We start from the raw sequence: 24099 nt of genomic DNA, 5'->3' as shown, positions 1-24099 counted from the left end.
CCTCTCCACCTGGCTCCACCTACCGCGAGCCCCACCAAGCGCCCGCAGGGATCGCCCCGCCCCGCCCCGGCCTGGCGTGGCCTGGCGTGGCCTGGCCTCCTCCGCCGCTCCTCGCCAAGGCCCAGGCCTCCCGCGACCCCAACCCCCCCACGGACCCCCGGCCCCCCACCGCCACGCCCACCCCGCCTTTCGCCAGGCGGAGAAGCCCAGAAGCCCTGGCCGTTTCAGTGTCCCGCGCGCGCGAACCTAGCCTAGCCTAGCCCGGAGCCCAGAGAGCCAGGGGCGGAGAGGCAGGCGGGCACCCCCCTCGGACACCCCAGGGACCCTGACACAGGCCCAGCGCCCCAGGCGGAAATGCAGTCCGACTGGGCAATGGCCAGCCGCCGGCCACACACGTCCCCTGAGCGTGCCTGGCGAGTGGAGCCACGCACAGGGAGGGCAGGAGGGAGGAACACACTCAGGGACTCAGGGAAAACCGGGCAGAGGGTGGCCGGGGGCAGCGGCCCGCTGGCTCCCAGTCAGTCAGTCGCCCGGCCAGGCTCAGAAGTGCGCCGCTGGGGTCGTGCCTCGCCCTGAGTTTCGGGCCCACTCTGCAAAGCCACCGCAGTCACCCCCTTCGGACCCAATGCCAAGGTCGGAGGGCTCTGCGCCTTGTTGGTACCAGTCAACGACCAGCACGTGCACAGCACCGCCCTGAGGAAGGGCATAGACCCCTCTGTCCAGTGTCCAGGAAAGGACCGCCTGTGGAAGAAGCACCCTGATTCAAACCCCTGTGGGAGCTTAGTCGGCGGCCTCACCAGACGGAAAGCCCCCTCCCCTGCAAGCATTGCAGGGGGGAGAGGGGGGAGGGAGGGGAGCGGTGGTTGCGTTGCGGGGACACGCGCCCACCGGGTCGTCAGGCCCTGCGTCTTGTCCTGTCCTCTGCAGGTGGACCGGTGACCGCGACCAAGGGGCCTCTGCTTCCCTGTCCCCACCGGCCAGGCTTCAACTCCTCTTGGCACCTGGTCCTCCATGGCAACCCCCTGGCCCCGAACCGCTTGCCTGCTCTGAAGGCTGCTTCCTCCTCTTTCAGGAGCGCCTGCCCTCTTTTGCCATCTGCTCTCTTGCTTGGCTCTCAGCGCAGACTCCTAAGACCCTGTGGCCTCCTCGGCCCTCTCTCAGCCTCTGCTGAGCACACACCCTGAAGTCCTGCGCGCACTTCAAGGGTGATGTGTGAATCCACTCTTACATCCATGGGAAGTTAGATGGGAGATGAGAGAACCTGTGACTGCCCAGTCTCCAGGCTACCATGGACCTGGTGACTTGCAGCCCAGAGTGAGTTGGCTGGGGTTGGGTGGGGGGTAGAGGGGTGAGTGTGTGTCTCTGTGTGTGTGTGTGTGTGTGTGTGTGTGTGTGTGTGAGAGAGAGAGAGAGAGAGAGAGAGAGAGAGAGAGAGAGGAGAGTCAAGGCCAGAGAGGGATTGAGTGGGAGATGGAGACAGGGATGCCTCCTCACAGGCCAAGAGAGGCACAAGAGAGAAGGAGAGATGGATGAACAGGGACCCACAGAGACATCTGCTGCTCCGATGAGAGTGAAAGGGAGAGACAGGCAGAGAGAGAGATTGACTCAGGGGGACCCTCACGGAGGAAGGCGGTGGGGAAGGAGGTAGAGACACAGGAGGGACCTTGCGGAGGTGGTGCAAAGAGAAAGGACCCAGGCAGAGACGCTCGATGGACTCTCCCACTCCCAGGATCTGGGTGTCAAGGTTCTGCTTGTGTGGCAGGAACGGGTGAGGGAGCGGGCCCCGCGGGTGGGCCCCGTGTTCTGGGGAAGGCGGGTGTCGCCCCCCCACACACCCCATCCTCCAGGCCGAGGGGTGGGGGGGTCGGTCTGGGTGCACATGGAGGGTCGTGGCCTGGACCTGGCTCGGCTCAGCGGGGTCTCATGGAGTGAGTGTCCTAGCGTCCCTGGGGAGAGCCAGGCCTGTGGGCCTTGTTGCAGGCGCTGGGCGCTGGTCGTCGGGAGGCCAGCCGCAGGCCTGAAGGGACAGCGACCGGCAGCCCAGGGCTGCGCCTGCGCCCTGGCCCGAGGGCCCGGGGGTCACGGCCTGTCTCTCGGGGCCACGCAAGTTAAAAGTGTGTGTGGGAAGGGGGCGCAAAAGCCTACAGCACCCGGTATTCCCAGGCGGTCTCCCATCCAAGTACTAACCAGGCCCGACCCTGCTTAGCTTCCGAGATCAGACGAGATCGGGCGCGTTCAGGGTGGTATGGCCGTAGACGGGGAGGGCCGCCCGGGGGCGCCTCAAGAGCCTGCTCCGGGTTCCACCCTTCAGTCCAGGGGACGGGAGGGGGGTGGAGGGGGGAAATCGGAGGGGGTGGTCGCAGGGGGCCTCCCTCGCCCGCCCCACAACAGCGCAGCCCAGCCCAACTCAACTCAAGGCTGGGGGCTCTCACGCTCCGCTCCGACCTGACTCCACCGGGCAGCGGCCCAGGGGTCCTGGGAGACTGGGACTGGCTGAGTCCCGCCTCCAACACCGCCCCTCTCCACCTGGCTCCACCTACCGCGAGCCCCACCAAGCGCCCGCAGGGATCGCACCGCCCCGCCCCGGCCTGGCGTGGCCTGGCGTGGCCTGGCCTCCTCCGCCGCTCCTCGCCAAGGCCCAGGCCTCCCGCGACCCCAACCCCCCCACGGACCCCCGGCCCCCCACCGCCACGCCCACCCCGCCTTTCGCCAGGCGGAGAAGCCCAGAAGCCCTGGCCGTTTCAGTGTCCCGCGCGCGCGAACCTAGCCTAGCCTAGCCCGGAGCCCAGAGAGCCAGGGGCGGAGAGGCAGGCGGGCACCCCCCTCGGACACCCCAGGGACCCTGACACAGGCCCAGCGCCCCAGGCGGAAATGCAGTCCGACTGGGCAATGGCCAGCCGCCGGCCACACACGTCCCCTGAGCGTGCCTGGCGAGTGGAGCCACGCACAGGGAGGGCAGGAGGGAGGAACACACTCAGGGACTCAGGGAAAACCGGGCAGAGGGTGGCCGGGGGCAGCGGCCCGCTGGCTCCCAGTCAGTCAGTCGCCCGGCCAGGCTCAGAAGTGCGCCGCTGGGGTCGTGCCTCGCCCTGAGTTTCGGGCCCACTCTGCAAAGCCACCGCAGTCACCCCCTTCGGACCCAATGCCAAGGTCGGAGGGCTCTGCGCCTTGTTGGTACCAGTCAACGACCAGCACGTGCACAGCACCGCCCTGAGGAAGGGCATAGACCCCTCTGTCCAGTGTCCAGGAAAGGACCGCCTGTGGAAGAAGCACCCTGATTCAAACCCCTGTGGGAGCTTAGTCGGCGGCCTCACCAGACGGAAAGCCCCCTCCCCTGCAAGCATTGCAGGGGGGAGAGGGGGGAGGGAGGGGAGCGGTGGTTGCGTTGCGGGGACACGCGCCCACCGGGTCGTCAGGCCCTGCGTCTTGTCCTGTCCTCTGCAGGTGGACCGGTGACCGCGACCAAGGGGCCTCTGCTTCCCTGTCCCCACCGGCCAGGCTTCAACTCCTCTTGGCACCTGGTCCTCCATGGCAACCCCCTGGCCCCGAACCGCTTGCCTGCTCTGAAGGCTGCTTCCTCCTCTTTCAGGAGCGCCTGCCCTCTTTTGCCATCTGCTCTCTTGCTTGGCTCTCAGCGCAGACTCCTAAGACCCTGTGGCCTCCTCGGCCCTCTCTCAGCCTCTGCTGAGCACACACCCTGAAGTCCTGCGCGCACATCAAGGGTGATGTGTGAATCCACTCTTACATCCATGGGAAGTTAGATGGGAGATGAGAGAACCTGTGACTGCCCAGTCTCCAGGCTACCATGGACCTGGTGACTTGCAGCCCAGAGTGAGTTGGCTGGGGTTGGGTGGGGGGTAGAGGGGTGAGTGTGTGTCTCTGTGTGTGTGTGTGTGTGTGTGTGTGTGTGAGAGAGAGAGAGAGAGAGAGAGAGAGAGAGAGAGAGGAGAGTCAAGGCCAGAGAGGGATTGAGTGGGAGATGGAGACAGGGATGCCTCCTCACAGGCCAAGAGAGGCACAAGAGAGAAGGAGAGATGGATGAACAGGGACCCACAGAGACATCTGCTGCTCCGATGAGAGTGAAAGGGAGAGACAGGCAGAGAGAGAGATTGACTCAGGGGGACCCTCACGGAGGAAGGCGGTGGGGAAGGAGGTAGAGACACAGGAGGGACCTTGCGGAGGTGGTGCAAAGAGAAAGGACCCAGGCAGAGACGCTCGATGGACTCTCCCACTCCCAGGATCTGGGTGTCAAGGTTCTGCTTGTGTGGCAGGAACGGGTGAGGGAGCGGGCCCCGCGGGTGGGCCCCGTGTTCTGGGGAAGGCGGGTGTCGCCCCCCCACACACCCCATCCTCCAGGCCGAGGGGTGGGGGGGTCGGTCTGGGTGCACATGGAGGGTCGTGGCCTGGACCTGGCTCGGCTCAGCGGGGTCTCATGGAGTGAGTGTCCTAGCGTCCCTGGGGAGAGCCAGGCCTGTGGGCCTTGTTGCAGGCGCTGGGCGCTGGTCGTCGGGAGGCCAGCCGCAGGCCTGAAGGGACAGCGACCGGCAGCCCAGGGCTGCGCCTGCGCCCTGGCCCGAGGGCCCGGGGGTCACGGCCTGTCTCTCGGGGCCACGCAAGTTAAAAGTGTGTGTGGGAAGGGGGCGCAAAAGCCTACAGCACCCGGTATTCCCAGGCGGTCTCCCATCCAAGTACTAACCAGGCCCGACCCTGCTTAGCTTCCGAGATCAGACGAGATCGGGCGCGTTCAGGGTGGTATGGCCGTAGACGGGGAGGGCCGCCCGGGGGCGCCTCAAGAGCCTGCTCCGGGTTCCACCCTTCAGTCCAGGGGACGGGAGGGGGGTGGAGGGGGGAAATCGGAGGGGGTGGTCGCAGGGGGCCTCCCTCGCCCGCCCCACAACAGCGCAGCCCAGCCCAACTCAACTCAAGGCTGGGGGCTCTCACGCTCCGCTCCGACCTGACTCCACCGGGCAGCGGCCCAGGGGTCCTGGGAGACTGGGACTGGCTGAGTCCCGCCTCCAACACCGCCCCTCTCCACCTGGCTCCACCTACCGCGAGCCCCACCAAGCGCCCGCAGGGATCGCCCCGCCCCGCCCCGGCCTGGCGTGGCCTGGCGTGGCCTGGCCTCCTCCGCCGCTCCTCGCCAAGGCCCAGGCCTCCCGCGACCCCAACCCCCCCACGGACCCCCGGCCCCCCACCGCCACGCCCACCCCGCCTTTCGCCAGGCGGAGAAGCCCAGAAGCCCTGGCCGTTTCAGTGTCCCGCGCGCGCGAACCTAGCCTAGCCTAGCCCGGAGCCCAGAGAGCCAGGGGCGGAGAGGCAGGCGGGCACCCCCCTCGGACACCCCAGGGACCCTGACACAGGCCCAGCGCCCCAGGCGGAAATGCAGTCCGACTGGGCAATGGCCAGCCGCCGGCCACACACGTCCCCTGAGCGTGCCTGGCGAGTGGAGCCACGCACAGGGAGGGCAGGAGGGAGGAACACACTCAGGGACTCAGGGAAAACCGGGCAGAGGGTGGCCGGGGGCAGCGGCCCGCTGGCTCCCAGTCAGTCAGTCGCCCGGCCAGGCTCAGAAGTGCGCCGCTGGGGTCGTGCCTCGCCCTGAGTTTCGGGCCCACTCTGCAAAGCCACCGCAGTCACCCCCTTCGGACCCAATGCCAAGGTCGGAGGGCTCTGCGCCTTGTTGGTACCAGTCAACGACCAGCACGTGCACAGCACCGCCCTGAGGAAGGGCATAGACCCCTCTGTCCAGTGTCCAGGAAAGGACCGCCTGTGGAAGAAGCACCCTGATTCAAACCCCTGTGGGAGCTTAGTCGGCGGCCTCACCAGACGGAAAGCCCCCTCCCCTGCAAGCATTGCAGGGGGGAGAGGGGGGAGGGAGGGGAGCGGTGGTTGCGTTGCGGGGACACGCGCCCACCGGGTCGTCAGGCCCTGCGTCTTGTCCTGTCCTCTGCAGGTGGACCGGTGACCGCGACCAAGGGGCCTCTGCTTCCCTGTCCCCACCGGCCAGGCTTCAACTCCTCTTGGCACCTGGTCCTCCATGGCAACCCCCTGGCCCCGAACCGCTTGCCTGCTCTGAAGGCTGCTTCCTCCTCTTTCAGGAGCGCCTGCCCTCTTTTGCCATCTGCTCTCTTGCTTGGCTCTCAGCGCAGACTCCTAAGACCCTGTGGCCTCCTCGGCCCTCTCTCAGCCTCTGCTGAGCACACACCCTGAAGTCCTGCGCGCACTTCAAGGGTGATGTGTGAATCCACTCTTACATCCATGGGAAGTTAGATGGGAGATGAGAGAACCTGTGACTGCCCAGTCTCCAGGCTACCATGGACCTGGTGACTTGCAGCCCAGAGTGAGTTGGCTGGGGTTGGGTGGGGGGTAGAGGGGTGAGTGTGTGTCTCTGTGTGTGTGTGTGTGTGTGTGTGTGAGAGAGAGAGAGAGAGAGAGAGAGAGAGAGAGAGGAGAGTCAAGGCCAGAGAGGGATTGAGTGGGAGATGGAGACAGGGATGCCTCCTCACAGGCCAAGAGAGGCACAAGAGAGAAGGAGAGATGGATGAACAGGGACCCACAGAGACATCTGCTGCTCCGATGAGAGTGAAAGGGAGAGACAGGCAGAGAGAGAGATAGACTCAGGGGGACCCTCACGGAGGAAGGCGGTGGGGAAGGAGGTAGAGACACAGGAGGGACCTTGCGGAGGTGGTGCAAAGAGAGAAGGACCCAGGCAGAGACGCTCGATGGACTCTCCCACTCCCAGGATCTGGGTGTCAAGGTTCTGCTTGTGTGGCAGGAACGGGTGAGGGAGCGGGCCCCGCGGGTGGGCCCCGTGTTCTGGGGAAGGCGGGTGTCGCCCCCCCACACACCCCATCCTCCAGGCCGAGGGGTGGGGGGGTTCGGTCTGGGTGCACATGGAGGGTCGTGGCCTGGACCTGGCTCGGCTCAGCGGGGTCTCATGGAGTGAGTGTCCTAGCGTCCCTGGGGAGAGCCAGGCCTGTGGGCCTTGTTGCAGGCGCTGGGCGCTGGTCGTCGGGAGGCCAGCCGCAGGCCTGAAGGGACAGCGACCGGCAGCCCAGGGCTGCGCCTGCGCCCTGGCCCGAGGGCCCGGGGGTCACGGCCTGTCTCTCGGGGCCACGCAAGTTAAAAGTGTGTGTGGGAAGGGGGCGCAAAAGCCTACAGCACCCGGTATTCCCAGGCGGTCTCCCATCCAAGTACTAACCAGGCCCGACCCTGCTTAGCTTCCGAGATCAGACGAGATCGGGCGCGTTCAGGGTGGTATGGCCGTAGACGGGGAGGGCCGCCCGGGGGCGCCTCAAGAGCCTGCTCCGGGTTCCACCCTTCAGTCCAGGGGACGGGAGGGGGGTGGAGGGGGGAAATCGGAGGGGGTGGTCGCAGGGGGCCTCCCTCGCCCGCCCCACAACAGCGCAGCCCAGCCCAACTCAACTCAAGGCTGGGGGCTCTCACGCTCCGCTCCGACCTGACTCCACCGGGCAGCGGCCCAGGGGTCCTGGGAGACTGGGACTGGCTGAGTCCCGCCTCCAACACCGCCGCTCTCCACCTGGCTCCACTTACCGCGAGCCCCACCAAGCGCCCGCAGGGATCGCACCGCCCCGCCCCGGCCTGGCGTGGCCTGGCGTGGCCTGGCCTCCTCCGCCGCTCCTCGCCAAGGCCCAGGCCTCCCGCGACCCCAACCCCCCCACGGACCCCCGGCCCCCCACCGCCACGCCCACCCCGCCTTTCGCCAGGCGGAGAAGCCCAGAAGCCCTGGCCGTTTCAGTGTCCCGCGCGCGCGAACCTAGCCTAGCCTAGCCCGGAGCCCAGAGAGCCAGGGGCGGAGAGGCAGGCGGGCACCCCCCTCGGACACCCCAGGGACCCTGACAGAGGCCCTGCGCCCCAGGCGGAAATGCAGTCCGACTGGGCAATGGCCAGCCGCCGGCCACACACGTCCCCTGAGCGTGCCTGGCGAGTGGAGCCACGCACAGGGAGGGCAGGAGGGAGGAACACACTCAGGGACTCAGGGAAAACCGGGCAGAGGGTGGCCGGGGGCAGCGGCCCGCTGGCTCCCAGTCAGTCAGTCGCCCGGCCAGGCTCAGAAGTGCGCCGCTGGGGTCGTGCCTCGCCCTGAGTTTCGGGCCCACTCTGCAAAGCCACCGCAGTCACCCCCTTCGGACCCAATGCCAAGGTCGGAGGGCTCTGCGCCTTGTTGGTACCAGTCAACGACCAGCACGTGCACAGCACCGCCCTGAGGAAGGGCATAGACCCCTCTGTCCAGTGTCCAGGAAAGGACCGCCTGTGGAAGAAGCACCCTGATTCAAACCCCTGTGGGAGCTTAGTCGGCGGCCTCACCAGACGGAAAGCCCCCTCCCCTGCAAGCATTGCAGGGGGGAGAGGGGGGAGGGAGGGGAGCGGTGGTTGCGTTGCGGGGACACGCGCCCACCGGGTCGTCAGGCCCTGCGTCTTGTCCTGTCCTCTGCAGGTGGACCGGTGACCGCGACCAAGGGGCCTCTGCTTCCCTGTCCCCACCGGCCAGGCTTCAACTCCTCTTGGCACCTGGTCCTCCATGGCAACCCCCTGGCCCCGAACCGCTTGCCTGCTCTGAAGGCTGCTTCCTCCTCTTTCAGGAGCGCCTGCCCTCTTTTGCCATCTGCTCTCTTGCTTGGCTCTCAGCGCAGACTCCTAAGACCCTGTGGCCTCCTCGGCCCTCTCTCAGCCTCTGTTGAGCACACACCCTGAAGTCCTGCGCGCACTTCAAGGGTGATGTGTGAATCCACTCTTACATCCATGGGAAGTTAGATGGGAGATGAGAGAACCTGTGACTGCCCAGTCTCCAGGCTACCATGGACCTGGTGACTTGCAGCCCAGAGTGAGTTGGCTGGGGTTGGGTGGGGGGTAGAGGGGTGAGTGTGTGTCTCTGTGTGTGTGTGTGTGTGTGTGTGTGTGAGAGAGAGAGAGAGAGAGAGAGAGAGAGAGAGAGAGAGAGAGGAGAGTCAAGGCCAGAGAGGGATTGAGTGGGAGATGGAGACAGGGATGCCTCCTCACAGGCCAAGAGAGGCACAAGAGAGAAGGAGAGATGGATGAACAGGGACCCACAGAGACATCTGCTGCTCCGATGAGAGTGAAAGGGAGAGACAGGCAGAGAGAGAGATAGACTCAGGGGGACCCTCACGGAGGAAGGCGGTGGGGAAGGAGGTAGAGACACAGGAGGGACCTTGCGGAGGTGGTGCAAAGAGAGAAGGACCCAGGCAGAGACGCTCGATGGACTCTCCCACTCCCAGGATCTGGGTGTCAAGGTTCTGCTTGTGTGGCAGGAACGGGTGAGGGAGCGGGCCCCGCGGGTGGGCCCCGTGTTCTGGGGAAGGCGGGTGTCGCCCCCCCACACACCCCATCCTCCAGGCCGAGGGGTGGGGGGGTTCGGTCTGGGTGCACATGGAGGGTCGTGGCCTGGACCTGGCTCGGCTCAGCGGGGTCTCATGGAGTGAGTGTCCTAGCGTCCCTGGGGAGAGCCAGGCCTGTGGGCCTTGTTGCAGGCGCTGGGCGCTGGTCGTCGGGAGGCCAGCCGCAGGCCTGAAGGGACAGCGACCGGCAGCCCAGGGCTGCGCCTGCGCCCTGGCCCGAGGGCCCGGGGGTCACGGCCTGTCTCTCGGGGCCACGCAAGTTAAAAGTGTGTGTGGGAAGGGGGCGCAAAAGCCTACAGCACCCGGTATTCCCAGGCGGTCTCCCATCCAAGTACTAACCAGGCCCGACCCTGCTTAGCTTCCGAGATCAGACGAGATCGGGCGCGTTCAGGGTGGTATGGCCGTAGACGGGGAGGGCCGCCCGGGGGCGCCTCAAGAGCCTGCTCCGGGTTCCACCCTTCAGTCCAGGGGACGGGAGGGGGGTGGAGGGGGGAAATCGGAGGGGGTGGTCGCAGGGGGCCTCCCTCGCCCGCCCCACAACAGCGCAGCCCAGCCCAACTCAACTCAAGGCTGGGGGCTCTCACGCTCCGCTCCGACCTGACTCCACCGGGCAGCGGCCCAGGGGTCCTGGGAGACTGGGACTGGCTGAGTCCCGCCTCCAACACCGCCGCTCTCCACCTGGCTCCACTTACCGCGAGCCCCACCAAGCGCCCGCAGGGATCGCACCGCCCCGCCCCGGCCTGGCGTGGCCTGGCGTGGCCTGGCCTCCTCCGCCGCTCCTCGCCAAGGCCCAGGCCTCCCGCGACCCCAACCCCCCCACGGACCCCCGGCCCCCCACCGCCACGCCCACCCCGCCTTTCGCCAGGCGGAGAAGCCCAGAAGCCCTGGCCGTTTCAGTGTCCCGCGCGCGCGAACCTAGCCTAGCCTAGCCCGGAGCCCAGAGAGCCAGGGGCGGAGAGGCAGGCGGGCACCCCCCTCGGACACCCCAGGGACCCTGACAGAGGCCCTGCGCCCCAGGCGGAAATGCAGTCCGACTGGGCAATGGCCAGCCGCCGGCCACACACGTCCCCTGAGCGTGCCTGGCGAGTGGAGCCACGCACAGGGAGGGCAGGAGGGAGGAACACACTCAGGGACTCAGGGAAAACCGGGCAGAGGGTGGCCGGGGGCAGCGGCCCGCTGGCTCCCAGTCAGTCAGTCGCCCGGCCAGGCTCAGAAGTGCGCCGCTGGGGTCGTGCCTCGCCCTGAGTTTCGGGCCCACTCTGCAAAGCCACCGCAGTCACCCCCTTCGGACCCAATGCCAAGGTCGGAGGGCTCTGCGCCTTGTTGGTACCAGTCAACGACCAGCACGTGCACAGCACCGCCCTGAGGAAGGGCATAGACCCCTCTGTCCAGTGTCCAGGAAAGGACCGCCTGTGGAAGAAGCACCCTGATTCAAACCCCTGTGGGAGCTTAGTCGGCGGCCTCACCAGACGGAAAGCCCCCTCCCCTGCAAGCATTGCAGGGGGGAGAGGGGGGAGGGAGGGGAGCGGTGGTTGCGTTGCGGGGACACGCGCCCACCGGGTCGTCAGGCCCTGCGTCTTGTCCTGTCCTCTGCAGGTGGACCGGTGACCGCGACCAAGGGGCCTCTGCTTCCCTGTCCCCACCGGCCAGGCTTCAACTCCTCTTGGCACCTGGTCCTCCATGGCAACCCCCTGGCCCCGAACCGCTTGCCTGCTCTGAAGGCTGCTTCCTCCTCTTTCAGGAGCGCCTGCCCTCTTTTGCCATCTGCTCTCTTGCTTGGCTCTCAGCGCAGACTCCTAAGACCCTGTGGCCTCCTCGGCCCTCTCTCAGCCTCTGCTGAGCACACACCCTGAAGTCCTGCGCGCACATCAAGGGTGATGTGTGAATCCACTCTTACATCCATGGGAAGTTAGATGGGAGATGAGAGAACCTGTGACTGCCCAGTCTCCAGGCTACCATGGACCTGGTGACTTGCAGCCCAGAGTGAGTTGGCTGGGGTTGGGTGGGGGGTAGAGGGGTGAGTGTGTGTCTCTGTGTGTGTGTGTGTGTGTGTGTGTGTGTGAGAGAGAGAGAGAGAGAGAGAGAGAGAGAGAGAGAGGAGAGTCAAGGCCAGAGAGGGATTGAGTGGGAGATGGAGACAGGGATGCCTCCTCACAGGCCAAGAGAGGCACAAGAGAGAAGGAGAGATGGATGAACAGGGACCCACAGAGACATCTGCTGCTCCGATGAGAGTGAAAGGGAGAGACAGGCAGAGAGAGAGATTGACTCAGGGGGACCCTCACGGAGGAAGGCGGTGGGGAAGGAGGTAGAGACACAGGAGGGACCTTGCGGAGGTGGTGCAAAGAGAAAGGACCCAGGCAGAGACGCTCGATGGACTCTCCCACTCCCAGGATCTGGGTGTCAAGGTTCTGCTTGTGTGGCAGGAACGGGTGAGGGAGCGGGCCCCGCGGGTGGGCCCCGTGTTCTGGGGAAGGCGGGTGTCGCCCCCCCACACACCCCATCCTCCAGGCCGAGGGGTGGGGGGGTCGGTCTGGGTGCACATGGAGGGTCGTGGCCTGGACCTGGCTCGGCTCAGCGGGGTCTCATGGAGTGAGTGTCCTAGCGTCCCTGGGGAGAGCCAGGCCTGTGGGCCTTGTTGCAGGCGCTGGGCGCTGGTCGTCGGGAGGCCAGCCGCAGGCCTGAAGGGACAGCGACCGGCAGCCCAGGGCTGCGCCTGCGCCCTGGCCCGAGGGCCCGGGGGTCACGGCCTGTCTCTCGGGGCCACGCAAGTTAAAAGTGTGTGTGGGAAGGGGGCGCAAAAGCCTACAGCACCCGGTATTCCCAGGCGGTCTCCCATCCAAGTACTAACCAGGCCCGACCCTGCTTAGCTTCCGAGATCAGACGAGATCGGGCGCGTTCAGGGTGGTATGGCCGTAGACGGGGAGGGCCGCCCGGGGGCGCCTCAAGAGCCTGCTCCGGGTTCCACCCTTCAGTCCAGGGGACGGGAGGGGGGTGGAGGGGGGAAATCGGAGGGGGTGGTCGCAGGGGGCCTCCCTCGCCCGCCCCACAACAGCGCAGCCCAGCCCAACTCAACTCAAGGCTGGGGGCTCTCACGCTCCGCTCCGACCTGACTCCACCGGGCAGCGGCCCAGGGGTCCTGGGAGACTGGGACTGGCTGAGTCCCGCCTCCAACACCGCCCCTCTCCACCTGGCTCCACCTACCGCGAGCCCCACCAAGCGCCCGCAGGGATCGCACCGCCCCGCCCCGGCCTGGCGTGGCCTGGCGTGGCCTGGCCTCCTCCGCCGCTCCTCGCCAAGGCCCAGGCCTCCCGCGACCCCAACCCCCCCACGGACCCCCGGCCCCCCACCGCCACGCCCACCCCGCCTTTCGCCAGGCGGAGAAGCCCAGAAGCCCTGGCCGTTTCAGTGTCCCGCGCGCGCGAACCTAGCCTAGCCTAGCCCGGAGCCCAGAGAGCCAGGGGCGGAGAGGCAGGCGGGCACCCCCCTCGGACACCCCAGGGACCCTGACACAGGCCCAGCGCCCCAGGCGGAAATGCAGTCCGACTGGGCAATGGCCAGCCGCCGGCCACACACGTCCCCTGAGCGTGCCTGGCGAGTGGAGCCACGCACAGGGAGGGCAGGAGGGAGGAACACACTCAGGGACTCAGGGAAAACCGGGCAGAGGGTGGCCGGGGGCAGCGGCCCGCTGGCTCCCAGTCAGTCAGTCGCCCGGCCAGGCTCAGAAGTGCGCCGCTGGGGTCGTGCCTCGCCCTGAGTTTCGGGCCCACTCTGCAAAGCCACCGCAGTCACCCCCTTCGGACCCAATGCCAAGGTCGGAGGGCTCTGCGCCTTGTTGGTACCAGTCAACGACCAGCACGTGCACAGCACCGCCCTGAGGAAGGGCATAGACCCCTCTGTCCAGTGTCCAGGAAAGGACCGCCTGTGGAAGAAGCACCCTGATTCAAACCCCTGTGGGAGCTTAGTCGGCGGCCTCACCAGACGGAAAGCCCCCTCCCCTGCAAGCATTGCAGGGGGGAGAGGGGGGAGGGAGGGGAGCGGTGGTTGCGTTGCGGGGACACGCGCCCACCGGGTCGTCAGGCCCTGCGTCTTGTCCTGTCCTCTGCAGGTGGACCGGTGACCGCGACCAAGGGGCCTCTGCTTCCCTGTCCCCACCGGCCAGGCTTCAACTCCTCTTGGCACCTGGTCCTCCATGGCAACCCCCTGGCCCCGAACCGCTTGCCTGCTCTGAAGGCTGCTTCCTCCTCTTTCAGGAGCGCCTGCCCTCTTTTGCCATCTGCTCTCTTGCTTGGCTCTCAGCGCAGACTCCTAAGACCCTGTGGCCTCCTCGGCCCTCTCTCAGCCTCTGCTGAGCACACACCCTGAAGTCCTGCGCGCACTTCAAGGGTGATGTGTGAATCCACTCTTACATCCATGGGAAGTTAGATGGGAGATGAGAGAACCTGTGACTGCCCAGTCTCCAGGCTACCATGGACCTGGTGACTTGCAGCCCAGAGTGAGTTGGCTGGGGTTGGGTGGGGGGTAGAGGGGTGAGTGTGTGTCTCTGTGTGTGTGTGTGTGTGTGTGTGTGAGAGAGAGAGAGAGAGAGAGAGAGAGAGAGAGAGAGAGAGAGGAGAGTCAAGGCCAGAGAGGGATTGAGTGGGAGATGGAGACAGGGATGCCTCCTCACAGGCCAAGAGAGGCACAAGAGAGAAGGAGAGATGGATGAACAGGGACCCACAGAGACATCTGCTGCTCCGATGAGAGTGAAAGGGAGAGACAGGCAGAGAGAGAGATTGACTCAGGGGGACCCTCACGGAGGAAGGCGGTGGGGAAGGAGGTAGAGACACAGGAGGGACCTTGCGGAGGTGGTGCAAAGAGAAAGGACCCAGGCAGAGACGCTCGATGGACTCTCCCACTCCCAGGATCTGGGTGTCAAGGTTCTGCTTGTGTGGCAGGAACGGGTGAGGGAGCGGGCCCCGCGGGTGGGCCCCGTGTTCTGGGGAAGGCGGGTGTCGCCCCCCCACACACCCCATCCTCCAGGCCGAGGGGTGGGGGGGTCGGTCTGGGTGCACATGGAGGGTCGTGGCCTGGACCTGGCTCGGCTCAGCGGGGTCTCATGGAGTGAGTGTCCTAGCGTCCCTGGGGAGAGCCAGGCCTGTGGGCCTTGTTGCAGGCGCTGGGCGCTGGTCGTCGGGAGGCCAGCCGCAGGCCTGAAGGGACAGCGACCGGCAGCCCAGGGCTGCGCCTGCGCCCTGGCCCGAGGGCCCGGGGGTCACGGCCTGTCTCTCGGGGCCACGCAAGTTAAAAGTGTGTGTGGGAAGGGGGCGCAAAAGCCTACAGCACCCGGTATTCCCAGGCGGTCTCCCATCCAAGTACTAACCAGGCCCGACCCTGCTTAGCTTCCGAGATCAGACGAGATCGGGCGCGTTCAGGGTGGTATGGCCGTAGACGGGGAGAGGCCCGGGGGCGCCTCAAGAGCCTGCTCCGGGTTCCACCCTTCAGTCCAGGGGACGGGAGGGGGGTGGAGGGGGGAAATCGGAGGGGGTGGTCGCAGGGGGCCTCCCTCGCCCGCCCCACAACAGCGCAGCCCAGCCCAACTCAACTCAAGGCTGGGGGCTCTCACGCTCCGCTCCGACCTGACTCCACCGGGCAGCGGCCCAGGGGTCCTGGGAGACTGGGACTGGCTGAGTCCCGCCTCCAACACCGCCCCTCTCCACCTGGCTCCACCTACCGCGAGCCCCACCAAGCGCCCGCAGGGATCGCCCCGCCCCGCCCCGGCCTGGCGTGGCCTGGCGTGGCCTGGCCTCCTCCGCCGCTCCTCGCCAAGGCCCAGGCCTCCCGCGACCCCAACCCCCCCACGGACCCCCGGCCCCCCACCGCCACGCCCACCCCGCCTTTCGCCAGGCGGAGAAGCCCAGAAGCCCTGGCCGTTTCAGTGTCCCGCGCGCGCGAACCTAGCCTAGCCTAGCCCGGAGCCCAGAGAGCCAGGGGCGGAGAGGCAGGCGGGCACCCCCCTCGGACACCCCAGGGACCCTGACACAGGCCCAGCGCCCCAGGCGGAAATGCAGTCCGACTGGGCAATGGCCAGCCGCCGGCCACACACGTCCCCTGAGCGTGCCTGGCGAGTGGAGCCACGCACAGGGAGGGCAGGAGGGAGGAACACACTCAGGGACTCAGGGAAAACCGGGCAGAGGGTGGCCGGGGGCAGCGGCCCGCTGGCTCCCAGTCAGTCAGTCGCCCGGCCAGGCTCAGAAGTGCGCCGCTGGGGTCGTGCCTCGCCCTGAGTTTCGGGCCCACTCTGCAAAGCCACCGCAGTCACCCCCTTCGGACCCAATGCCAAGGTCGGAGGGCTCTGCGCCTTGTTGGTACCAGTCAACGACCAGCACGTGCACAGCACCGCCCTGAGGAAGGGCATAGACCCCTCTGTCCAGTGTCCAGGAAAGGACCGCCTGTGGAAGAAGCACCCTGATTCAAACCCCTGTGGGAGCTTAGTCGGCGGCCTCACCAGACGGAAAGCCCCCTCCCCTGCAAGCATTGCAGGGGGGAGAGGGGGGAGGGAGGGGAGCGGTGGTTGCGTTGCGGGGACACGCGCCCACCGGGTCGTCAGGCCCTGCGTCTTGTCCTGTCCTCTGCAGGTGGACCGGTGACCGCGACCAAGGGGCCTCTGCTTCCCTGTCCCCACCGGCCAGGCTTCAACTCCTCTTGGCACCTGGTCCTCCATGGCAACCCCCTGGCCCCGAACCGCTTGCCTGCTCTGAAGGCTGCTTCCTCCTCTTTCAGGAGCGCCTGCCCTCTTTTGCCATCTGCTCTCTTGCTTGGCTCTCAGCGCAGACTCCTAAGACCCTGTGGCCTCCTCGGCCCTCTCTCAGCCTCTGCTGAGCACACACCCTGAAGTCCTGCGCGCACTTCAAGGGTGATGTGTGAATCCACTCTTACATCCATGGGAAGTTAGATGGGAGATGAGAGAACCTGTGACTGCCCAGTCTCCAGGCTACCATGGACCTGGTGACTTGCAGCCCAGAGTGAGTTGGCTGGGGTTGGGTGGGGGGTAGAGGGGTGAGTGTGTGTCTCTGTGTGTGTGTGTGTGTGTGTGTGTGAGAGAGAGAGAGAGAGAGAGAGAGAGAGAGAGAGAGAGAGAGGAGAGTCAAGGCCAGAGAGGGATTGAGTGGGAGATGGAGACAGGGATGCCTCCTCACAGGCCAAGAGAGGCACAAGAGAGAAGGAGAGATGGATGAACAGGGACCCACAGAGACATCTGCTGCTCCGATGAGAGTGAAAGGGAGAGACAGGCAGAGAGAGAGATTGACTCAGGGGGACCCTCACGGAGGAAGGCGGTGGGGAAGGAGGTAGAGACACAGGAGGGACCTTGCGGAGGTGGTGCAAAGAGAAAGGACCCAGGCAGAGACGCTCGATGGACTCTCCCACTCCCAGGATCTGGGTGTCAAGGTTCTGCTTGTGTGGCAGGAACGGGTGAGGGAGCGGGCCCCGCGGGTGGGCCCCGTGTTCTGGGGAAGGCGGGTGTCGCCCCCCCACACACCCCATCCTCCAGGCCGAGGGGTGGGGGGGTCGGTCTGGGTGCACATGGAGGGTCGTGGCCTGGACCTGGCTCGGCTCAGCGGGGTCTCATGGAGTGAGTGTCCTAGCGTCCCTGGGGAGAGCCAGGCCTGTGGGCCTTGTTGCAGGCGCTGGGCGCTGGTCGTCGGGAGGCCAGCCGCAGGCCTGAAGGGACAGCGACCGGCAGCCCAGGGCTGCGCCTGCGCCCTGGCCCGAGGGCCCGGGGGTCACGGCCTGTCTCTCGGGGCCACGCAAGTTAAAAGTGTGTGTGGGAAGGGGGCGCAAAAGCCTACAGCACCCGGTATTCCCAGGCGGTCTCCCATCCAAGTACTAACCAGGCCCGACCCTGCTTAGCTTCCGAGATCAGACGAGATCGGGCGCGTTCAGGGTGGTATGGCCGTAGACGGGGAGAGGCCCGGGGGCGCCTCAAGAGCCTGCTCCGGGTTCCACCCTTCAGTCCAGGGGACGGGAGGGGGGTGGAGGGGGGAAATCGGAGGGGGTGGTCGCAGGGGGCCTCCCTCGCCCGCCCCACAACAGCGCAGCCCAGCCCAACTCAACTCAAGGCTGGGGGCTCTCACGCTCCGCTCCGACCTGACTCCACCGGGCAGCGGCCCAGGGGTCCTGGGAGACTGGGACTGGCTGAGTCCCGCCTCCAACACCGCCCCTCTCCACCTGGCTCCACCTACCGCGAGCCCCACCAAGCGCCCGCAGGGATCGCCCCGCCCCGCCCCGGCCTGGCGTGGCCTGGCGTGGCCTGGCCTCCTCCGCCGCTCCTCGCCAAGGCCCAGGCCTCCCGCGACCCCAACCCCCCCACGGACCCCCGGCCCCCCACCGCCACGCCCACCCCGCCTTTCGCCAGGCGGAGAAGCCCAGAAGCCCTGGCCGTTTCAGTGTCCCGCGCGCGCGAACCTAGCCTAGCCTAGCCCGGAGCCCAGAGAGCCAGGGGCGGAGAGGCAGGCGGGCACCCCCCTCGGACACCCCAGGGACCCTGACACAGGCCCAGCGCCCCAGGCGGAAATGCAGTCCGACTGGGCAATGGCCAGCCGCCGGCCACACACGTCCCCTGAGCGTGCCTGGCGAGTGGAGCCACGCACAGGGAGGGCAGGAGGGAGGAACACACTCAGGGACTCAGGGAAAACCGGGCAGAGGGTGGCCGGGGGCAGCGGCCCGCTGGCTCCCAGTCAGTCAGTCGCCCGGCCAGGCTCAGAAGTGCGCCGCTGGGGTCGTGCCTCGCCCTGAGTTTCGGGCCCACTCTGCAAAGCCACCGCAGTCACCCCCTTCGGACCCAATGCCAAGGTCGGAGGGCTCTGCGCCTTGTTGGTACCAGTCAACGACCAGCACGTGCACAGCACCGCCCTGAGGAAGGGCATAGACCGATCTGTCCAGTGTCCAGGAAAGGACCGCCTGTGGAAGAAGCACCCTGATTCAAACCCCTGTGGGAGCTTAGTCGGCGGCCTCACCAGACGGAAAGCCCCCTCCCCTGCAAGCATTGCAGGGGGGAGAGGGGGGAGGGAGGGGAGCGGTGGTTGCGTTGCGGGGACACGCGCCCACCGGGTCGTCAGGCCCTGCGTCTTGTCCTGTCCTCTGCAGGTGGACCGGTGACCGCGACCAAGGGGCCTCTGCTTCCCTGTCCCCACCGGCCAGGCTTCAACTCCTCTTGGCACCTGGTCCTCCATGGCAACCCCCTGGCCCCGAACCGCTTGCCTGCTCTGAAGGCTGCTTCCTCCTCTTTCAGGAGCGCCTGCCCTCTTTTGCCATCTGCTCTCTTGCTTGGCTCTCAGCGCAGACTCCTAAGACCCTGTGGCCTCCTCGGCCCTCTCTCAGCCTCTGCTGAGCACACACCCTGAAGTCCTGCGCGCACTTCAAGGGTGATGTGTGAATCCACTCTTACATCCATGGGAAGTTAGATGGGAGATGAGAGAACCTGTGACTGCCCAGTCTCCAGGCTACCATGGACCTGGTGACTTGCAGCCCAGAGTGAGTTGGCTGGGGTTGGGTGGGGGGTAGAGGGGTGAGTGTGTGTCTCTCTGTGTGTGTGTGTGTGTGTGTGTGAGAGAGAGAGAGAGAGAGAGAGAGAGAGAGAGAGAGAGAGAGAGAGGAGAGTCAAGGCCAGAGAGGGATTGAGTGGGAGATGGAGACAGGGATGCCTCCTCACAGGCCAAGAGAGGCACAAGAGAGAAGGAGAGATGGATGAACAGGGACCCACAGAGACATCTGCTGCTCCGATGAGAGTGAAAGGGAGAGACAGGCAGAGAGAGAGATTGACTCAGGGGGACCCTCACGGAGGAAGGCGGTGGGGAAGGAGGTAGAGACACAGGAGGGACCTTGCGGAGGTGGTGCAAAGAGAAAGGACCCAGGCAGAGACGCTCGATGGACTCTCCCACTCCCAGGATCTGGGTGTCAAGGTTCTGCTTGTGTGGCAGGAACGGGTGAGGGAGCGGGCCCCGCGGGTGGGCCCCGTGTTCTGGGGAAGGCGGGTGTCGCCCCCCCACACACCCCATCCTCCAGGCCGAGGGGTGGGGGGGTCGGTCTGGGTGCACATGGAGGGTCGTGGCCTGGACCTGGCTCGGCTCAGCGGGGTCTCATGGAGTGAGTGTCCTAGCGTCCCTGGGGAGAGCCAGGCCTGTGGGCCTTGTTGCAGGCGCTGGGCGCTGGTCGTCGGGAGGCCAGCCGCAGGCCTGAAGGGACAGCGACCGGCAGCCCAGGGCTGCGCCTGCGCCCTGGCCCGAGGGCCCGGGGGTCACGGCCTGTCTCTCGGGGCCACGCAAGTTAAAAGTGTGTGTGGGAAGGGGGCGCAAAAGCCTACAGCACCCGGTATTCCCAGGCGGTCTCCCATCCAAGTACTAACCAGGCCCGACCCTGCTTAGCTTCCGAGATCAGACGAGATCGGGCGCGTTCAGGGTGGTATGGCCGTAGACGGGGAGGGCCGCCCGGGGGCGCCTCAAGAGCCTGCTCCGGGTTCCACCCTTCAGTCCAGGGGACGGGAGGGGGGTGGAGGGGGGAAATCGGAGGGGGTGGTCGCAGGGGGCCTCCCTCGCCCGCCCCACAACAGCGCAGCCCAGCCCAACTCAACTCAAGGCTGGGGGCTCTCACGCTCCGCTCCGACCTGACTCCACCGGGCAGCGGCCCAGGGGTCCTGGGAGACTGGGACTGGCTGAGTCCCGCCTCCAACACCGCCCCTCTCCACCTGGCTCCACCTACCGCGAGCCCCACCAAGCGCCCGCAGGGATCGCACCGCCCCGCCCCGGCCTGGCGTGGCCTGGCGTGGCCTGGCCTCCTCCGCCGCTCCTCGCCAAGGCCCAGGCCTCCCGCGACCCCAACCCCCCCACGGACCCCCGGCCCCCCACCGCCACGCCCACCCCGCCTTTCGCCAGGCGGAGAAGCCCAGAAGCCCTGGCCGTTTCAGTGTCCCGCGCGCGCGAACCTAGCCTAGCCTAGCCCGGAGCCCAGAGAGCCAGGGGCGGAGAGGCAGGCGGGCACCCCCCTCGGACACCCCAGGGACCCTGACACAGGCCCAGCGCCCCAGGCGGAAATGCAGTCCGACTGGGCAATGGCCAGCCGCCGGCCACACACGTCCCCTGAGCGTGCCTGGCGAGTGGAGCCACGCACAGGGAGGGCAGGAGGGAGGAACACACTCAGGGACTCAGGGAAAACCGGGCAGAGGGTGGCCGGGGGCAGCGGCCCGCTGGCTCCCAGTCAGTCAGTCGCCCGGCCAGGCTCAGAAGTGCGCCGCTGGGGTCGTGCCTCGCCCTGAGTTTCGGGCCCACTCTGCAAAGCCACCGCAGTCACCCCCTTCGGACCCAATGCCAAGGTCGGAGGGCTCTGCGCCTTGTTGGTACCAGTCAACGACCAGCACGTGCACAGCACCGCCCTGAGGAAGGGCATAGACCCCTCTGTCCAGTGTCCAGGAAAGGACCGCCTGTGGAAGAAGCACCCTGATTCAAACCCCTGTGGGAGCTTAGTCGGCGGCCTCACCAGACGGAAAGCCCCCTCCCCTGCAAGCATTGCAGGGGGGAGGGGGGGAGGGAGGGGAGCGGTGGTTGCGTTGCGGGGACACGCGCCCACCGGGTCGTCAGGCCCTGCGTCTTGTCCTGTCCTCTGCAGGTGGACCGGTGACCGCGACCAAGGGGCCTCTGCTTCCCTGTCCCCACCGGCCAGGCTTCAACTCCTCTTGGCACCTGGTCCTCCATGGCAACCCCCTGGCCCCGAACCGCTTGCCTGCTCTGAAGGCTGCTTCCTCCTCTTTCAGGAGCGCCTGCCCTCTTTTGCCATCTGCTCTCTTGCTTGGCTCTCAGCGCAGACTCCTAAGACCCTGTGGCCTCCTCGGCCCTCTCTCAGCCTCTGCTGAGCACACACCCTGAAGTCCTGCGCGCACTTCAAGGGTGATGTGTGAATCCACTCTCACATCCATGGGAAGTTAGATGGGAGATGAGAGAACCTGTGACTGCCCAGTCTCCAGGCTACCATGGACCTGGTGACTTGCAGCCCAGAGTGAGTTGGCTGGGGTTGGGTGGGGGGTAGAGGGGTGAGTGTGTGTCTCTGTGTGTGTGTGTGTGTGTGAGAGAGAGAGAGAGAGAGAGAGAGAGAGGAGAGTCAAGGCCAGAGAGGGATTGAGTGGGAGATGGAGACAGGGATGCCTCCTCACAGGCCAAGAGAGGCACAAGAGAGAAGGAGAGATGGATGAACAGGGACCCACAGAGACATCTGCTGCTCCGATGAGAGTGAAAGGGAGAGACAGGCAGAGAGAGAGATTGACTCAGGGGGACCCTCACGGAGGAAGGCGGTGGGGAAGGAGGTAGAGACACAGGAGGGACCTTGCGGAGGTGGTGCAAAGAGAGAAGGACCCAGGCAGAGACGCTCGATGGACTCTCCCACTCCCAGGATCTGGGTGTCAAGGTTCTGCTTGTGTGGCAGGAACGGGTGAGGGAGCGGGCCCCGCGGGTGGGCCCCGTGTTCTGGGGAAGGCGGGTGTCGCCCCCCCACACACCCCATCCTCCAGGCCGAGGGGTGGGGGGGTCGGTCTGGGTGCACATGGAGGGTCGTGGCCTGGACCTGGCTCGGCTCAGCGGGGTCTCATGGAGTGAGTGTCCTAGCGTCCCTGGGGAGAGCCAGGCCTGTGGGCCTTGTTGCAGGCGCTGGGCGCTGATCGTCGGGAGGCCAGCCGCAGGCCTGAAGGGACAGCGACCGGCAGCCCAGGGCTGCGCCTGCGCCCTGGCCCGAGGGCCCGGGGGTCACGGCCTGTCTCTCGGGGCCACGCAAGTTAAAAGTGTGTGTGGGAAGGGGGCGCAAAAGCCTACAGCACCCGGTATTCCCAGGCGGTCTCCCATCCAAGTACTAACCAGGCCCGACCCTGCTTAGCTTCCGAGATCAGACGAGATCGGGCGCGTTCAGGGTGGTATGGCCGTAGACGGGGAGGGCCGCCCGGGGGCGCCTCAAGAGCCTGCTCCGGGTTCCACCCTTCAGTCCAGGGGACGGGAGGGGGGTGGAGGGGGGAAATCGGAGGGGGTGGTCGCAGGGGGCCTCCCTCGCCCGCCCCACAACAGCGCAGCCCAGCCCAACTCAACTCAAGGCTGGGGGCTCTCACGCTCCGCTCCGACCTGACTCCACCGGGCAGCGGCCCAGGGGTCCTGGGAGACTGGGACTGGCTGAGTCCCGCCTCCAACACCGCCCCTCTCCACCTGGCTCCACCTACCGCGAGCCCCACCAAGCGCCCGCAGGGATCGCCCCGCCCCGCCCCGGCCTGGCGTGGCCTGGCGTGGCCTGGCCTCCTCCGCCGCTCCTCGCCAAGGCCCAGGCCTCCCGCGACCCCAACCCCCCCACGGACCCCCGGCCCCCCACCGCCACGCCCACCCCGCCTTTCGCCAGGCGGAGAAGCCCAGAAGCCCTGGCCGTTTCAGTGTCCCGCGCGCGCGAACCTAGCCTAGCCTAGCCCGGAGCCCAGAGAGCCAGGGGCGGAGAGGCAGGCGGGCACCCCCCTCGGACACCCCAGGGACCCTGACACAGGCCCAGCGCCCCAGGCGGAAATGCAGTCCGACTGGGCAATGGCCAGCCGCCGGCCACACACGTCCCCTGAGCGTGCCTGGCGAGTGGAGCCACGCACAGGGAGGGCAGGAGGGAGGAACACACTCAGGGACTCAGGGAAAACCGGGCAGAGGGTGGCCGGGGGCAGCGGCCCGCTGGCTCCCAGTCAGTCAGTCGCCCGGCCAGGCTCAGAAGTGCGCCGCTGGGGTCGTGCCTCGCCCTGAGTTTCGGGCCCACTCTGCAAAGCCACCGCAGTCACCCCCTTCGGACCCAATGCCAAGGTCGGAGGGCTCTGCGCCTTGTTGGTACCAGTCAACGACCAGCACGTGCACAGCACCGCCCTGAGGAAGGGCATAGACCCCTCTGTCCAGTGTCCAGGAAAGGACCGCCTGTGGAAGAAGCACCCTGATTCAAACCCCTGTGGGAGCTTAGTCGGCGGCCTCACCAGACGGAAAGCCCCCTCCCCTGCAAGCATTGCAGGGGGGAGAGGGGGGAGGGAGGGGAGCGGTGGTTGCGTTGCGGGGACACGCGCCCACCGGGTCGTCAGGCCCTGCGTCTTGTCCTGTCCTCTGCAGGTGGACCGGTGACCGCGACCAAGGGGCCTCTGCTTCCCTGTCCCCACCGGCCGGGCTTCAACTCCTCTTGGCACCTGGTCCTCCATGGCAACCCCCTGGCCCCGAACCGCTTGCCTGCTCTGAAGGCTGCTTCCTCCTCTTTCAGGAGCGCCTGCCCTCTTTTGCCATCTGCTCTCTTGCTTGGCTCTCAGCGCAGACTCCTAAGACCCTGTGGCCTCCTCGGCCCTCTCTCAGCCTCTGCTGAGCACACACCCTGAAGTCCTGCGCGCACTTCAAGGGTGATGTGTGAATCCACTCTCACATCCATGGGAAGTTAGATGGGAGATGAGAGAACCTGTGACTGCCCAGTCTCCAGGCTACCATGGACCTGGTGACTTGCAGCCCAGAGTGAGTTGGCTGGGGTTGGGTGGGGGGTAGAGGGGTGAGTGTGTGTCTCTGTGTGTGTGTGTGTGTGTGAGAGAGAGAGAGAGAGAGAGAGAGAGAGAGGAGAGTCAAGGCCAGAGAGGGATTGAGTGGGAGATGGAGACAGGGATGCCTCCTCACAGGCCAAGAGAGGCACAAGAGAGAAGGAGAGATGGATGAACAGGGACCCA

The 24099-nt window shown here is 66.7% G+C and overlaps 9 non-coding genes across 9 annotated transcripts; all 9 read right to left on the bottom strand.

The window, feature by feature from the left end:
* Positions 1–2138: 2138 nt before the first annotated feature.
* LOC139702009 (5S ribosomal RNA) lies at positions 2139–2257 on the bottom strand. The gene has a single exon (XR_011704607.1). It is a non-coding gene; the product is annotated as a 5S ribosomal RNA (ribosomal RNA).
* A 2390-nt stretch (positions 2258–4647) lies between these two features.
* On the bottom strand, positions 4648–4766 carry LOC139702008 (5S ribosomal RNA). The gene has a single exon (XR_011704606.1). It is a non-coding gene; the product is annotated as a 5S ribosomal RNA (ribosomal RNA).
* A 2386-nt stretch (positions 4767–7152) lies between these two features.
* Positions 7153–7271, bottom strand: LOC139702007 (5S ribosomal RNA). Its single transcript, XR_011704605.1, has one exon. It is a non-coding gene; the product is annotated as a 5S ribosomal RNA (ribosomal RNA).
* A 2396-nt stretch (positions 7272–9667) lies between these two features.
* On the bottom strand, positions 9668–9786 carry LOC139702006 (5S ribosomal RNA). Its single transcript, XR_011704604.1, has one exon. It is a non-coding gene; the product is annotated as a 5S ribosomal RNA (ribosomal RNA).
* Positions 9787–12176: 2390 nt separating this feature from the next.
* LOC139702005 (5S ribosomal RNA) lies at positions 12177–12295 on the bottom strand. Its single transcript, XR_011704603.1, has one exon. It is a non-coding gene; the product is annotated as a 5S ribosomal RNA (ribosomal RNA).
* Positions 12296–14687: 2392 nt separating this feature from the next.
* On the bottom strand, positions 14688–14806 carry LOC139702003 (5S ribosomal RNA). Its single transcript, XR_011704601.1, has one exon. It is a non-coding gene; the product is annotated as a 5S ribosomal RNA (ribosomal RNA).
* Positions 14807–17196: 2390 nt separating this feature from the next.
* On the bottom strand, positions 17197–17315 carry LOC139702002 (5S ribosomal RNA). The gene has a single exon (XR_011704600.1). It is a non-coding gene; the product is annotated as a 5S ribosomal RNA (ribosomal RNA).
* A 2394-nt stretch (positions 17316–19709) lies between these two features.
* On the bottom strand, positions 19710–19828 carry LOC139702001 (5S ribosomal RNA). The gene has a single exon (XR_011704599.1). It is a non-coding gene; the product is annotated as a 5S ribosomal RNA (ribosomal RNA).
* A 2372-nt stretch (positions 19829–22200) lies between these two features.
* Positions 22201–22319, bottom strand: LOC139702000 (5S ribosomal RNA). The gene has a single exon (XR_011704598.1). It is a non-coding gene; the product is annotated as a 5S ribosomal RNA (ribosomal RNA).
* Between the last annotated feature and the right edge of the window lie 1780 nt (positions 22320–24099).

This window comes from Marmota flaviventris, chromosome 14 (genome assembly GCF_047511675.1).
Source record: "Marmota flaviventris isolate mMarFla1 chromosome 14, mMarFla1.hap1, whole genome shotgun sequence".
Classification (NCBI taxonomy): Eukaryota; Metazoa; Chordata; class Mammalia; order Rodentia; family Sciuridae; genus Marmota; species Marmota flaviventris.
This window is presented reverse-complemented; position numbering and strand designations above follow the sequence as displayed.